This window comes from Cervus canadensis, chromosome 19 (genome assembly GCF_019320065.1).
Source record: "Cervus canadensis isolate Bull #8, Minnesota chromosome 19, ASM1932006v1, whole genome shotgun sequence".
Lineage (NCBI taxonomy): Eukaryota > Metazoa > Chordata > Mammalia > Artiodactyla > Cervidae > Cervus > Cervus canadensis.
Genome location: NC_057404.1, coordinates 41,894,754 through 41,910,512, shown reverse-complemented (window position 1 = coordinate 41,910,512; position 15,759 = coordinate 41,894,754). Strand labels below are relative to the sequence as shown.

General features: G+C 41.1%; 1 protein-coding gene across 3 annotated transcripts in view; it reads left to right on the top strand.

Moving 5' to 3' along the window:
- The first annotated feature begins 2,272 nt into the window (after positions 1–2,272).
- The window catches only part of SLC9B2 (solute carrier family 9 member B2), a 58,612-nt gene continuing 45,125 nt past the window's right edge, over positions 2,273–15,759 (top strand). For all 3 annotated transcript variants that reach the window (XM_043438194.1, XM_043438193.1, XM_043438195.1), the window contains exon 1: positions 2,273–2,424. The gene's annotated coding sequence lies outside the window, so the exon portion shown is untranslated. The remainder of the gene's footprint in view (positions 2,425–15,759) is intronic.

Below are 15,759 nucleotides of genomic sequence, written 5' to 3'. Positions count from 1 at the left end.
TCACTTTTCTTAGTACTTTTTTTAGTCTAACTAAAAAATCTTTATTAAAAAAAAGCAATATTTGACATGGGCATAATAAACATATAGTTAACTAATTTACAGTATTTCTAGTTTGGGGGATATTTTTTAGATTAAATATAGATTTCCTCACCAAATTCTGACATAGCAGATAAGAGAACATGAAACTTAGAAATAGTTTATGGATGAATAAATAGAAATGAATTATATAACAAGAAACAAAACTAAAGAAAATAAACATTTCAATATAAATCCATAGAAAATAATTCCATAACATACTATTAGGGAGAAGTTTTTTCTTGTTCTTTTAGTTTTAGAGTTTTATGTTTGTACTTTATTTGTTGTTAGCTCAGAAGACCAAATGATATGTATGATGCACCTACAGATCTCAGTAAATGAGCAGTGATTCTTAATCTTTTGTCTTATAACTGTAAATATTAACAAGGAAAATTTTGAAATGGACAATAACAAGTTAAATAAAGGTTAAAATTGTATATATGAAGCAGAACATGCAGTTGATGAGGGTGAGTTAAACCTGAAAGCAAAGGATATTTTGACTAGCCTGCCTGAAGAATCCACTGATTATAAGATTTGCTTTAGGGGTCTGGTCCAGGTATTCCACTACTGGAGCACATATAGCTTGGTTTTTTACCTAGACCCCAGGTCATCCAATTTATCTTCAATTTTAGTTTTCTGCTTTGTAAAATTACAGAATTGAGCCAAATGACTTGGGTTTCTTTTGATGTAATGTAATCAGAATGTTATAACTTATTATCAAGTGAAGTAATGGAACACTGAAGCTTTTAAGTATGTTATGAACTATCTACTTAATGCTCTGAGTCAGTATACATTATATGTAAGCTATGAAAACATGAATTCTAAATAAATACATGATGAATACTACAAAATGGATTCTAAATATTAACAAATGCTCCCTCAGACTTTGTTTTCCCAGAGATAACTATAAGCATGCATGCCTACTCGGTTATTAAGTCCTGTGGGATTCTTTGTGACCCCATGGACTGCAGCCTGCCAGGCTCCTCTGTTCATGGGATTTCCCGGGCAAGAACACTGGAGTGGTTGCCAGTCCCTCCTCTAGGGGATCGCCCGGACCCAGGGATCGAACCTGTGTCTCCTGCATTGCAGGCAGATTCTTTACCACTGCACCACCAGGGAAACTCACAACTGTAAACTATAGAACATTATAAACAATAGAAAAGCAAAAACTAGCCCAAAAATTCAATGTTCTCCAAAGCTGTGCTAATCAAATTGGGTGATACATCAATGATCATGCGATTGAAAGAAAAGGAAAAATATATTTCATTCCTGTGCTAAGAGGAAGCTGGGTGTCACAGGAAACTTTTGCAAGGTTTCAGAGAGTAAGAGTTCGTTTAGGAATATAGTCACTTTAGATGTTTATTAGATGGAATCTAGGTTCATCCTTCTCTCCGTTAATGAGGGCCTAAGAAAGAAGCCTGAATGGTTTCTGGCTGTTGGAGACTAAAATTGGCCGTTGCTTAAAGGAGTGAAAAACGGGTAAGACTATTTTATTTCTGAAAGAAATAAAAATTACCCTGAAAGGGGCACGGGCGCATATACACACAATTAGGTGGAAGAGAAGGGGGAGGAAAATATAGAGGAAAGGAAGACACGGAAATAGAAGGCAGAATTAAATGGATGTTGATTTGGAACGTAAAAATCTGAAACAACACAGCAAGAAGGGCAAGTGTTGAAGAAGCCATAAAAGGGAGAGGACAAGTCTATCATCCACTTAATCGGTCATCTGAACAGAGGTTCACCCGCCCCACCTGAGAAGACACTTCTAAACAACACAACTAAAAAGGTGGAGTGAAAATCCAGAATGTAGATGGGAATGCTAAGCCAGCTATCGGTTGCGCAGGCCTCACTCCCGACTCTGCGGCGGCAGCGCTGCGCGTCCTCTGCCGGGAGCTCGTCATCGCCGGGGTCGGCGCACGCTGGGCCGCCAGCCCGCGGCCTCCCAGGGAGACAGCGGCTGCCCGGTCCCCAGGGGCCAGCGAGGCCGCCACCCGCGCGGCACCGCTCCAGGGTCCCGGGGTGTGGACTTGCGATTCTCCAGGCCCAGAGCCAAGCCGTGCATCCGCGCCCTGCGGCCCCAGGCCCGCGGAGGACGCCTGGAGTGGCCGCCGTGCGGGCTCCCTGCGGGGTCCACCCAGCCGGCGCCCGGCCTCCTTCCCGGGACCGCCCTCGCCGCGGGCGGGGCGGGGTGGGGCCGCGCAGCCCCGTTATCTTAAATAACTGCAGCCTCGGCGCCGCCTGCGGCGATGCGCCAGCAGGAAACTCGCTCCACCTGGCTTCCCCGCAGACCTGCGAGCCCCTTTTCTAATCTACCGGGCTGAGCCGGGTGCCGGATCCTGAGAGCGCGAGGTGAGTACCCCCTGGAGGGCAGTGAGTGTAAATTAAAGCGGCCCCGCGGCTGCAGCTTTGTGCGGGGCCGGACGCGGAGAGCGAGCGCCCGGCACCTTCTGGTTGTACGCGGCGTGGAGGCTGGTTGGCTGGCTGGTTGTGTGTGTCTGTCTACCGTTGTTGTTACTGGAGTAAGTTTTTCTTGTTTTTGTTCTCAGATCCACCAGACGTTGTTGGGGGTGCTAACCTAGGTTAGCCAGCACCCCTGATGTGCTGAGACTAATCAGATCCTGCTGATTGGGGAATATAAATAAGCCCCTGCTCAGAACTCACGCTGAGTCGGTGGCTGTATTTTACTTATCAGGCATCAGCTTCTTATGGCATCCTTGTAATCTCACCCTGGACTCTGGTGTATTTTGTTGCCCCAAAAGACTCATAGTGGGAAGACACCACTAACTTTAGCATCCCATCGAGAAATCCAAGACACCAGTGGACAGAGACAGCAGGTACCTTGTTTAGCGAGATCTACATCTGTTTCTTCTGAAAAACGAAAACCCCCTTGCCTCTGTAGCGGGCCCGCCTCCTGATACTATTGCTGCTATCCTGTAGCTCATGAAATTCCGGTTTACTGTTTCTATTAGTGAGTCAATAGTAAAACATTTCAATTCAGCAAATGCCCGTGCATCTTCTCTGGGCCAAGCAGACCTGGGGACAGGAGATACAAATATGAATTAAATACAGTCTCTCCCATTCAGCAGCTCAAAATCCAATGGGTCAGAATATACCTAACAAGTAAATTAGGTAGTGTGATTTACCCTGTACCTAACGATGTAAATAAAATGACCCGTTCACATATTTTTTAGCGTGAGGTCTTTAGAATTACAGCCCTACTGACTAGATTTTTGCTTTTGGGGGCTTTCCATAGAAGGTATGATGGGGACAAGTCAGCGGTGGGGGCCTGATTCCTGGGGCCGACACGGAAAGCTGCTTTGCTGGGAATGGCAGTTTGGCACTCACATTCATTCCTACCTGCTGCTAGCATTCCTTCCTGAGCAGGAGAAACTGGAAAGCTGAAAACATTTCTCAGACTCCGGTCCATTTAGAGTTCTGGATGTGAATTAGACTTCTGGATGGCTTGTCTGAGATCTCAGAGGCAGAGATGAGACAGACAGTCTCCCTGATATTTTTTTGGCTCTTTTCTGTTGGCACGGAAGGTGCAGGAGATGCCAGTGTGTGTGGGGAGGGGCTCAGAGTAACCAGTCTCAGCATGCCATATTGAATCGTCAGCTTTCTGGCTATCAGGAGGCAGCGCAGGGAGGTAGAGAACAGATTCTGAGTTCCTTGCCCAGATAAGCTTCCAGATCCCAGCTTCTCAGGGTCAGAGCTGCAGTATGTTCTTGAACTCCAAGGTTTCTCCCGATTGTGCCAAAAATAGTATATTCCCCAGTGCCTCATCCACTGGTGTTCTAGAAGTTACTCCTGGAGGCCCAGCCAAGACCCTGCACTTGTAGCCCTTTCAACAATCTCCAGCCTTTCGCCAAGTCACCTAATTCTTTCTATAAAATCTCTTTTGGCTTAAAATACTTGGCATGGTTTCTGTTTTCCGCTCAACCCTGCATGTTTGCTATGTAGCCTCCAAAAGTCAGCTGAACCTAATCTCTTCAGTTTCTTTAGATGGGGAATGAAACCACGAGATGAGATCAGGGGCTGACAGTGATTTGAATGCCTTCAGTTGGATCCCGTTCTCTCTCGTTTCTACAGAACCCCACATTCGAGTTGGCCCCTGAAGGAATTTGAGTTTGTTACTCATAGAATAGACTATCTCTGAAGTCTCTTATTTGACAAGTATAAGGTAAAACATTTCTTCATTTAAAACAGTCTCAGAGTATGTTATATAACAAGAGATTGCTCACTATCTGGTTCATTAGTTCTGGTTTTTTGTTTGTTTCTTTATACGAAGATTATTTCATTTTATACTTATTTATTAGACTGTGCCAGGTCTTAGTTGAGACACGCTGGATCTTTAGTTGCAGTATGCTAACTCCTAATTGCTGCATGTGGGGTATAGTTCCCTGATCAGGTATCAAAGCTAGGCCCCTTATAGTGGGAGCTTGTGGAGTCAGCCATCCGACCACCAGGGAAGTCCCCGCTAGTCCTGTTGATAATTGGGAGACCACTGGTCCTTGCTTGGCACACAAACCCTAATGATAAAATAGATTTTTCCTCTGGGGGAAAAGAATTTACATCTCTCATCACATAAAGCGTAGGAGCATGGTGTGCAGGGAGATGGAGCTACCTGTATATGCACTTGCGTAGTGAGCCAGCATTCTTTGTAGTCATGGGTGATGAATGCTAAGGAGAGTGCAATTGTGATGAGTTCTGAAGAGGTTTTACCAGCCTTATAGAGAGCTGTTAGGGCTTCCTAGGTGGTGCTAGTGGTAAAGAACCCACCTGCCAAAGCAGGAGAGGTAAGAGACTTGGGTTCGATCCCTGGGTCTAGAAGATCCCCTGGAGGAAGGCATGACAACTCACTCCAGTATTCTTGCTTAGAAAATCCCATGGACAGAGGAGCCTGGCAGGCTACAGTCCATAGGGTCATAAAGAGTCAAACAAGACTGAAACGACTTAGCACGCATGTGTGCGTAAAGCTATTAAGTATATCTGGCCAATATAAATGAAAACTCTTTGTGGTTTTTTTCCAGTTCAGTTCAGTTCAGTTGCTCAGGTGTGTCCGACTCTTTGTGACCCCATGAATCGCAGCACGCCAGGCCTCCCTGTCCATCACCAACTCCCGGAGTTTACTCAAACTCATGCCCGTCGAGTCGGTGATGCCATCCAGCCATCTCATCCTCTGTTGTCCCCTTCTCCTCCTGCCCCCAATCCCTCCCAGCATTAGGGTCTTTTCCAATGAATCAACTCTTTGCATGAGGTGGCCAAAGTACTGGAGTTTCAGCTTCAGCATCAGTCCTTCCAATGAACACCCAGGACTGATCTCCTTTAGGATGGACTGGTTAGATCTCCTTGCTGTCCAAGGGACTCTCAAGAGTCTTCTCCAACACCACAGTTCAAAAGCATCAAATTTTCAGCGCTCAGCTTTCTTCACAGTCTAACTCTCACATCCATCCATGACCACTGGAAAAACCATAGCCTTGACCAGACGGACCTTTGTCGGCAAAGTAATGTCTCTGCTTTTTAACATGCTATCTAGGTTGGTCATAACTTTCCTTCCAAGGAGTAAGCATCTTTTAATTTCATGGCTGCAGTCACCATCTGCAGTGATTTTGGAGCCCAAAAAATAAAGTCTGACACTGTTTCCACTGTCTCCCCATCTATTTCCCATGAGGTGATGGGACCAGATGCCATGATCTTAGTTTTCTGAATGTTGAGCTTTAAGCCAACTTTTTCACTCTCCTCTTTCACTTTCATCAAGAGGCTTTTCAGTTCCTCTTCACTCTCTGCCATAAGGGTGGTGTCATCTGCATATCTGAGGTTATTGATATTTCTCCCAGCAATCTTGATTCCAGCTTGTGTTTCATCCAGCCTGGAATTTTGCATGATGTACTCTGCATATAAGTTAAATAAGCAGGGTGACAATATACAGCCTTGATGTACTCCTTTTCCTATTTGGAACCAGTCTGTTGTTCCATGTCCAGTTCTCACTGTTGCTTCCTCACCTGCATACAGGTTTCTCAAGAGGCAGGTCAGGTGGTCTGATATTCCTATCTCTTTCAGAATTTTCCACAGTTTATTGTGATCCACACAGTCGAAGGCTTTGGCATAGTCTATAAAGCAGAAATAGATGTTGCGACCGAGAGCGCCAGGCTGCGACAGCGCATAAGCGTGGTGTTTTTTAGGAATCTATTAATGTTTCTGTAGTTCACAAGGAGGAATGAAAGGTGTGAATTTACTAGTGTCTCTTATCTATGTTCTTCATCACAGCACATGTGTGCAGCTTTCTCAAGGAAAATCTTATAAAAGAAAAATAAAGTACTGGGGGAATTTGGGGGGACTCCATGATGTACTTAGTACTGGTTTAAGATTTTCTGTGACATAGGCATTGTCACCATTTTGCAAATGAAGAAAATGATCCAGATTGACTGAGTAACTTTACCTAAATAGCCCAATTAGGAGGATTCACTAATTCACACAAGGATTCACATTCAGGGTTTTCATGTCCATTTTCCTCTGACCACTCCATATTTTGCATATTATGCTCATCATGCTCTCATTGGCATTGGTATGCACAAACTTCCCTATATGTATTTTTCTTTTCACCCCTTATCCTTTAATCATGTGTTTTCTCTGCCTGTGATGGTCTTTATTTTCTTTACGAGATTAAGTCATTTTTCAAGGCTGATTCAGGTATGAGCCAAGCAAGGCAGTATCTCCTCTCCCCCGTTTAACTCTATGCCTGCACTTCTTACATTATAATTAAATGACCTTACGGTGGCACTCACTGCTATAACAGATAATCTCCAAAACCTCAGTAACTTAACACAGTAGAAACTTAATTCTTACTCATATAAAATCTAACCAGGTGTTCAGCTGGTGGCCTTCTACTCAGTGATTTCAGGAACCCTCACTCTTTTTATATTATGGCTTTGCCATCCCCTAAGGCCTTGGAGTCCTTAGTTTCTAGGAAATGAACAGGAAAAGAGAGAACACGTGGAGGATTACATGGGAAATTTCTTACAGCAATGGAAGTACAATACGTCATTGATGCCCATATCCCCCTGCCAGACTCGGGGACTTGGCAAACTGGCCTGCAAGGGAGGCTGGGAAATGCCAGCTATCTGTGTGCCCAGGCAGCAGAGGAAACAGGTCTGGTGAGCACATAGCAATCTTTGTCCCTTTCTTAAGAAGAAGAGACTACATCTAAGTCATCTTTATATCTCTGTGCGTTACACACCATAGAGACCCAGTGAAAGTCTGATGAACTTCAGTGATTGTGAAAAGATGGGGTTGCTTATCCTGTGTGCCTAAAATCAGAACTTACCACACTCCATGATGGTTGCCTAGGAAATGAACTCTCATTCTCTGACTAGGTAGCAGCCTTTAAGTATAGGAACAATTTACATTACAAATCCCCAACACAAGGGCTGGAACATAATAAGAGCTTAATACATGTGTATTGAATGTATGAATGAGTCCTCAGGGGAAAAAAGGGACAGAGTTAGTCTATATGAAGTTAGGAAATACTGATCGGGAAGGTGGCATTTGAGTTATGAGAATGACTAGTAGAATTTTACCAAGTAGAGAAAGTAAAATATGAAACCTTAGACAGCGATGGTAGTGATGTTTTTGTTGCTCTTGTTTTATTTACTTCATGAGTGGAAGTTTAGAAAACAATCAAATGTTTGTAAACCTAACTTTTTAAAATTCAGTATTCAAATATTACAACTAAACTTCAGGGGTAGGACAGAAAAAAATACATAAAATGACAAGCTGTGTAATCTCTAATGACAAAAAAAAAATGGTGCTAAAAAACTTGGCTCTGATTTTTAGCTATTGAAATGTAGTTTTCTAGATATTTGTTGAGAAATTTCAATAATACAAAGGCAGTGCTTGTCTATTCATCCTCTATGAAGATCAAGAAGGTAGGGAGACACGTATAGGCCAAAGGTTCCCCATCACTGCTCCTTTCCTGAGCTTCTCAAAGCTGGCTCTGCAACAGTCGCCTGTTGTATTGGTTAGGATGCTTTGGGCTAAGTAACAGGATATTCAGCCAAAGCTGTCTTCAAAAATACCAGCTTCTTTTCTCATATGATGAGATATATGAAGGTGAGTGGATCCAGGGTTTGTAGCACATTGATATCAGGGTCCAGGTTGCTTTCTATGAGCTCTGTCAGTTCAGTTCAGTTGCTCAGTCATGTCCAACTCTTTGCGACCCCATGGATCGCAGCACATCAGACTTCCCTGTCCATCACCAACTATCAGGGTTTGCTCAAACTCATGTCCTTCGAGTGGGTGATGCCAGCCAACCATCTCATCCTCTGTCGTCCCCTTCTCCTCCCACCTTCAATCTTTCCCAGCATTAGGGTCTTTACCAATGACTCAGTTCTTCACAGCAGGTGGCCAAAGTGTTGGAGCTTCAGCTTCAACATCAGTCCTTCCAATGAATATTCAGGAATGATTTCTTTTAGGATGGACTGGTTGGATCTCCTTTCTGTCCAAGAGACTCTCAAGAGTCTTCTCCAACACCACAGTTCAAAAGCATCAGTTCTTTGGCATTCAGCTTTCTTTATGGTCCAGCTCTCACATCTGCACATGACTACTGGAAAAACCATAGCTTTGACTAGACAGACCTTTGTTGGTAAAGTAATGTCTCTGCTTTTTAATATGCTGTCTAGGTTTGTCGTAGCTTTTCTTCCAAGGAGCAAGAGTCTATTAGTTCCATGGCTGCAGTCACCATCTGCAGTGATTTTGGAGCCCCAGAATTAAGTCTGTCACTGTTTCCACTGTTTCCCCATCTATTTGCCATGAAGTGATGGGACTGGATGCCATGATCTTAGTTTTCTGAATGTTGAGTTTTAAGTCAGCTTTTTCACTGTCCTCTTTCACTTTCATCAAGAGGCTTTTTAGTTCATCTTCACTTTCTGCCATAAGGGTGATGTCATCTGCATATCTGAGGTTATTGATATTTCTCCTGGCAGCCTTGATTCCAGCTTGTGCTTCATCCAGTCCAGCATTTCTCATGACATACTCTGCATATAAGTTAAATAAACAGGGTGACAATGTGTAGCCTTGACGTACTCCTTTTCCTATTTGGAACCAGTCTGTTGTTCCATGTCTAGTTCTAACTGTTGCTTCCTGACCTGCATACAGATTTCTCAAAAGGCAGGTAAGGTGGTCTGGTATTCCCATCTCTTTAAGAATTTTCCACAGTATGTTGTGACCTGCACAGTCAAAGGCTTTAGCAAAGTCAATAAAGCAGAAATAGATGTTTTCTGGAATCTCTTGCTTTTTCTGTGATCCAATAGATGTTGGCAATTTGATCTCTGGTTCTTCTGCCTTTTCTAAGTCCAACTTGGACATCTGGAAGTTCTTGGAGAATTTTGAGCATTACTTTGCTAGCATGTGAGATGAGTGCAATTGTGTGGTAGTTTGAACATTCTTTGGGATTGGAATGAAAACTAACCTTTTCCAGTCCTATGGCCACTGCTGAACTAATCTTGACTTTTTCTTCATGGGTAAATTATAGCTGCTAAAATTCCAAGAAACACAGTCCCCCATCCACAGCTTCATCCTCCCCCCTAACACACACACACACACAAGACAAAAGGAGAAAGGCGTTCTTCTCTGGCCTCTCTGCCTTTATATCAGGAAGGAAACTCTTATCCAATAGTCCCCAACAGCCTTGCCCACAACTTTCATTGGCAAGAAATGAATCATACTCTGTCCTAAACCAACGGCTGGCAAAGAGGCCTGATGTAACAGGCTGATTTAGACCAGTCATAATTTATTCCTAGGGGTGGGGAAGGGAGCCACAGGCATACCTGAGCAGTGGCTCTTAGGTCAGTGATAAGTCATGTTGCCACGCTTGGGGAGATTAGTGTCTGGCTATTTTTATTTTAGTAAGCCTAAAAGTAATATTTTAAACTTTTAATTAAATATATTTGCCCTTGGGTGGAAGGATTTTTTAAAAAGAGAAGCAGATATCAGATTCCTTCTTTCCCAGGGATAATTTCCCTTTATTCCTTATGAGAAGTAATATGTTACTTCATAATGTTTCAATCAAGTCACCCTATCAGTTAACCAAATAGAATAGTAGTTGTTTTCTTTTGATAAATTGGTCTCATGTGGTTGGCACACTTAATATTTTCTAATAAGGGAGTTCTCATTCAAGGAGCTATTCTCAGTCTTTTCTTAAAGAAAAGATATTCTCAGTCTTTTCAGTAATTGGCAATGACATTTCAAGCCCTTCTCTTCACTTGATCTGAGCTTCTTACTGATGAGAAATGAACATTAGATCAGAGATGGTCAGCAGAGTCCAGAAATTAGAAGTTTCGATATGTTCTACATGGAAATACTGTATGAGATAGAGACTCTATACTTTTAACACATAAATGGGTGGAACGCCAAAGGTAGATTTTTATGATAATCATTATAGAGTACTTAGTGAATAGAGATACTTTTTCAAATGCATGAATACAACATATAGAGTACTCCAGCAGTATATGTAGATTCTCAACACAATGTTGGCCTGTCCATACCGCAGACAGAAAATAACAAGAACAACCAGTCTTTATCCATGTAATGATTTTTCAGCAGTAATTCAGTTGATAGCAGTAAGTGTATTTTATTTGAGCATGAACCTATGGACATTTGCAAGTTGAAAGCTCTTTTATTTTTTCTGAAACATTATAGAAAGTACTTCTAAACATTTATATTAATACGATAACCTGAAAAAAAGACTGATTTAACAAACCTCTTTGTGTATATGGAAGTGTATTTACAGAGTGGTTTTCAAAGTGTGCTTCACTTGCCAGGGAGAACAAGGGTGAGAGGACAGAGCTCCTTCAACTCCACTTTTATCACCGCATTGGTTGGACTTCAGGATAAGGTTTCATTTGATAAAGGATCTCTGACCTCAAGAATACTTGAAAACTGCTGTAGAGGATTCTAGGCAGTTTCCTCATCTTCTTTGAAAACTGCAGAAACAAAAAAATTACCTTATACTGTGGCAGGTGGGATTCAGTTACCTAAAATCAAATTACCAGATTCTATCTATGAAACATATTATTACCAAGGGAAGTTGTACCATTTTCCTTTCTCTAAAGCTCTAAGAATTGCCCAAATTCTTTTTAAATGTGTTTTAAATTACATTTTAAAATCTTACTGTAAAAATACTAACAATAAAGAAACAGAATAAAAATAAAATCCCACCAATTCCAATTCTATTTCCTTCCCCAAAGGCAACTACTGTTAACAGACAGTACTGTTCATATTCTTGATCTACTATTCTTTCTTTTTTTTTTTTTTATTCATTTATTTGGCTGTACCAGGTCTTAGTTGCAGCATGTGGGATCTAGTTCCCTGACCAGGGATCGAACCTGGGCCCTCTGCATTGGGAGCTCAGAGTCTTAACCACTGGGCCAGCAGGGAAGTCCCTTGATCTACTATTCTTAACCTTCAGTTTCCTCTCAAGTTGGGAGGAACAACTAAAGATGTTGTTCCTTTGAAATCCGCAGTTCTGTGATTTTGGTGGTATATGTGTCTGATACTGCAAAATAAAGCTCAAAGTAAACTAACATAGTTTCTGAGTATGTGCATCAGTCCTGGAGGAAATTCTGTATACTGGGAATGCTAAAAGGGGGGCTTCCCTGATGGCTCAGACAGTAACGAATCTGCCTCCGGTGCAGGAGACCTGGGTTTGAAGTTGGGAAAATCCCCTGGAGAAGGGGATAGATGCCCCACCAGTATTCTTGCCTGTAGAATCCCATGGACCGAGGAGCCTGGTGAGCTACAGTGCATGGGATCACAAAGAACTGGACAACTAAAACTTTCACTTTCTGAAGACAGACATGAGTAGCCAATAGCCTTTGCATGTGTTTTTAGAAAATACTTGACCTGCTAACCTACAAATAAGTGGGTAGTCACAGTGCTCCTAACAGTCCTGACCTTGGGCTTAGGTCATGCCTCATTCTTCTACTGAAATCTGTATTTGAGACAGAAAAATTTGATTAACATTTTTTACTGAATTTATGAAATTTATAAAATTTTACCATTTGATGAAAAATGTGTGTTTTTCTTGTATGGTTTACAGATTGTGTATCAGTCTCAATAAAGCAAAATCCTGGTTGAGAAACGGGAGAAAAACATGTTTTTCTGTGTGTGGGACCTTTTAGTATTTATCTAAAGTGTACCTTGCCTTTGTAGTTCTCAGTGTGATTCTGTGATATACAAAAATCTCTCAAAGTATCTCATTTGAACTGGATTTTTTTAAATGGGAGTTCCTTAATCCTTAAAATCTTAAGTCATATTTAAGGGCAAGTTATCACCTGCCAGTTAACTGATCATTCAAAATATATAAACAATATTTGTCAAGAGAATAAAATAAAAGTTCTTATTTATTTTGTTACCAATGGTGTGCAATTTAAATGGATTAGTAAAAAATTTTGTTTTTAAAAAATTTGTTTGTAACATTTATAACATTGGAAAAAAGTAAAGCTGAACATAATATGATAGAACGTTTAAATATTTTTATTTGCTTGTAAAATGTGTTTTCAAACTTATAATAAACTATAGGTATGTATGAGTAAAATAATGCAGTGATTTGGTAGAAATGACATAAAGTCAGAGATACAGATTAAAGAACTATCGCATTTCACAAATTTTTATCACTTTTCTATGGAGCTTGGTAGATATTAGCTGTATTCATTAACGAAAATTATTTAGTTTCTCTAGGCTTTAACTTCCTTATTTAAATATGAAAGATATCGGACAAGGTAATTTCTAAAGGCCTTCCCAACTTTTCTTATTCCATCAAACTATGAGCGACTTTGAGTTACTTAGAACCCATCTGCATATGTGCGCACTCAGTCAGTTCAGTTGTGTCTGACTCTTTGTGACCCCAGGGACTGTAGCCTGCCAAGCTCCTCTGTCCATGGGATTTTCCAGGCAAGAATACTGGATTAAATTGTCATTTCCTCCTCCAGGGAACCTTCCCAACCCAGGGATCAAACCCATGTCTCTTGAGGCTCCTGTATTAGCAGGTGGATTCTTTACCACTGAGCCATTTGGGAAGCCTGAGAAGCCATCTAGTTTCTCCATATTTCCTCACTTTAAAATTTTTCCATTTCAGACACCCAGCATCTCAGATGAGTTCTAAATAACTCTTTTGAAACTTCACTGGACCCAAAGACTTTTAAAGACTTCCATGAATACAATTTAAAAAAAAAAACAGTTAGGGGGACTTCTCTGGTGATCCAGTGGCTAAGGCTCCGCCCTCCCAATGCAGAGGGCCTGGGTTCCATCCCTGGTCTGGGAACTAAATCCCACATGCCACAACTAAGAGTTTGCATGCCCGCAACTAAAGATCAAAATTTCCGAGTGCCATAGCTAAGACCTGGAGCAGCCAAATAAATAAATAAATATTATAAGGGAAATTAAGGTCCTTTAAATGTAGTATTTCATTTAATTAGTATCATTAAAGAAGAAAACATTTCACTTAATTTTCTGAGTAATGGATACCTATTTTATTAAATGCTAAATTTTTATTTCTTTTAACATTATCTTTAAAGAAAACCGCTAAGCTGTACTGTATATTTTAGTGCCTTTTAAAACTAAACATTTCCACATACATTATTTTCTTTTCATTTTCATGAAAATGTAAAAACATCTTTCTAAACACATGTTAGTATACAGGGGCTCCTTCAGGGCCAATTTGGGTATGAAAATTTTTACTGAGAACTTCAAGTTCTCAGTAAGGCAAGTAAGGCAAGTTTCAGAAAGCCAGCTGGTAAGAAATTTATTGGCTCACCTAACTGAAAAGCAGCTGCTCCCAGATGCATCAACCATGTAATTGTTAATTTAGAGCTTTCTCTTTTTGACTTTCCATAGTAAGACCCTGCTTGCCTTGTGGCTAGTTACTTCATACTTTCAAGGCTTTTCTTGTACCAAGGATTGTCATCAGCGAGCCTGGGCTTGGCATCCCCAACAGAAAGAAAGCTCTTTCTTAGTGGCTCCACTAAATACCCTAAATCTGACTCTCATTTGCCAGGTATGGGTCACATGTTCATGCCTGAACCTGTCAAAGTCACCAGGGAAGAGGTTCCCTCATTGGCCAAGGCTGTCCCCATTTCTGGAGCACTGGGGGAGCATGGGGATTGGGAAGGGTAGCATAACAGTCTCACATGAACCATGCAGAGAGGGAATAGCGGAGGCGTGGATTCCACAAGAGAAAATTAGTGTGCTCTTACCAAAAACAATGGAGAAACATGTGTGGCTGGCCAAAACTGTGAATATCCCCTGTGGAAAAGATATTTATCCCCACATTTTATAGCATTTATATCACTGCTCAGGAGTTGTTATGGAGTTCTACTCATGAGAAAGGTGAAGAAATAGCAGTAGTGAGTGTTACACCCCCTAACCAAGAAGTTGGCCTTGAAAGAAAGACGTTAAAAGCATGATCAAAGAAAGTCAATGGGATTATGTTGTCAGTTCTTCAAGATTGGGGAGACTTTGTTCTGCTTTAATAGAAAAAGCAAAAAGAATCTTAGAGATTTATGATAATTAGGAAGGAAGAGTATGAGTGGATAATAACCAATACTGTTGAATGCCTACCATGTGCATGGTTGGAACTACTCTTGTCTCCATTTTTTCGATAGGGAAGTCCTTACAAAGAGGCTAAGAAATTTGATATATGAGGGAGCTGGACTTCAGACCCAGGTTTGTCCAAATCCAGAGCCAGTAGACCTCATCACTTACTATATTAGGGGGTCATTCTCAACAGAAGGTGAGGCCAAGTACCCTGGTTCAGGATACAGAGTCCTAACTCTCCAACCTCATCTCCCCGTTACTCACAGCCTCCCACCACATGCTTCAAGAGTTTTCCCTTACATTCCACTGGCATTTATGCCTCTGTGCCTGTAAGACAAGGGTTCTCTGAACTCACATTTTCCTGTCAAAATGCCATTCTTTCTCATTATGAATCTAAATTTTAAAGTATTTAAATTTTAAAAACTATATATACATATATAATATATCTTTTATATATGTGTATTTATTATATAAATATAATTTATTATATATAGTTTATGTTGTTGTTTAGATGCTAAGTCATGTCCTGCCCTTTTGGAACCCCGTGGACTGTAGCCTGCCAGGCTCCTCTGTCCATGGGATTCTCCTGGCAAGAATACTGAAATGGGTTGCCATTTCCTCTTCCAGGGGATCTCCCTGACCCAGGGATTGAACCCTCGTCTCCTGTATGTGTCTCCTGCATTACAGGCAGATTCTTTACCACTGAGCAGCAGGGAAGCATTATATAATATATAATAAAAAATCAGACTGAAGCTTTTTGAGATGCCATTGTGGCCAACATTGTGTTTTGTGAGGAAGAAAAATGGTGGTGATGGTTGTGATGGTGGAAAGAATATAATTTTCTTTGAAATTTTAAATGCAAACATCTTGCATTTTGTTAAACAGAGAATGACTCCTTGAGGCAGGGGTCTTGATTAATCCTTGGTCATGAATGTCTACCACATATTAGACACTTCCGTGTATATTGACTTAGATTTTCCCTTCTCTCACATAATTTTCTCTTTGGTTCTGTCAGACTTATAGTTTGTACCTCTATTATAATACTCATCATACTTGTTGCATTAGGAATAAGTTTTGTTAATAGAAAAAAAAAAT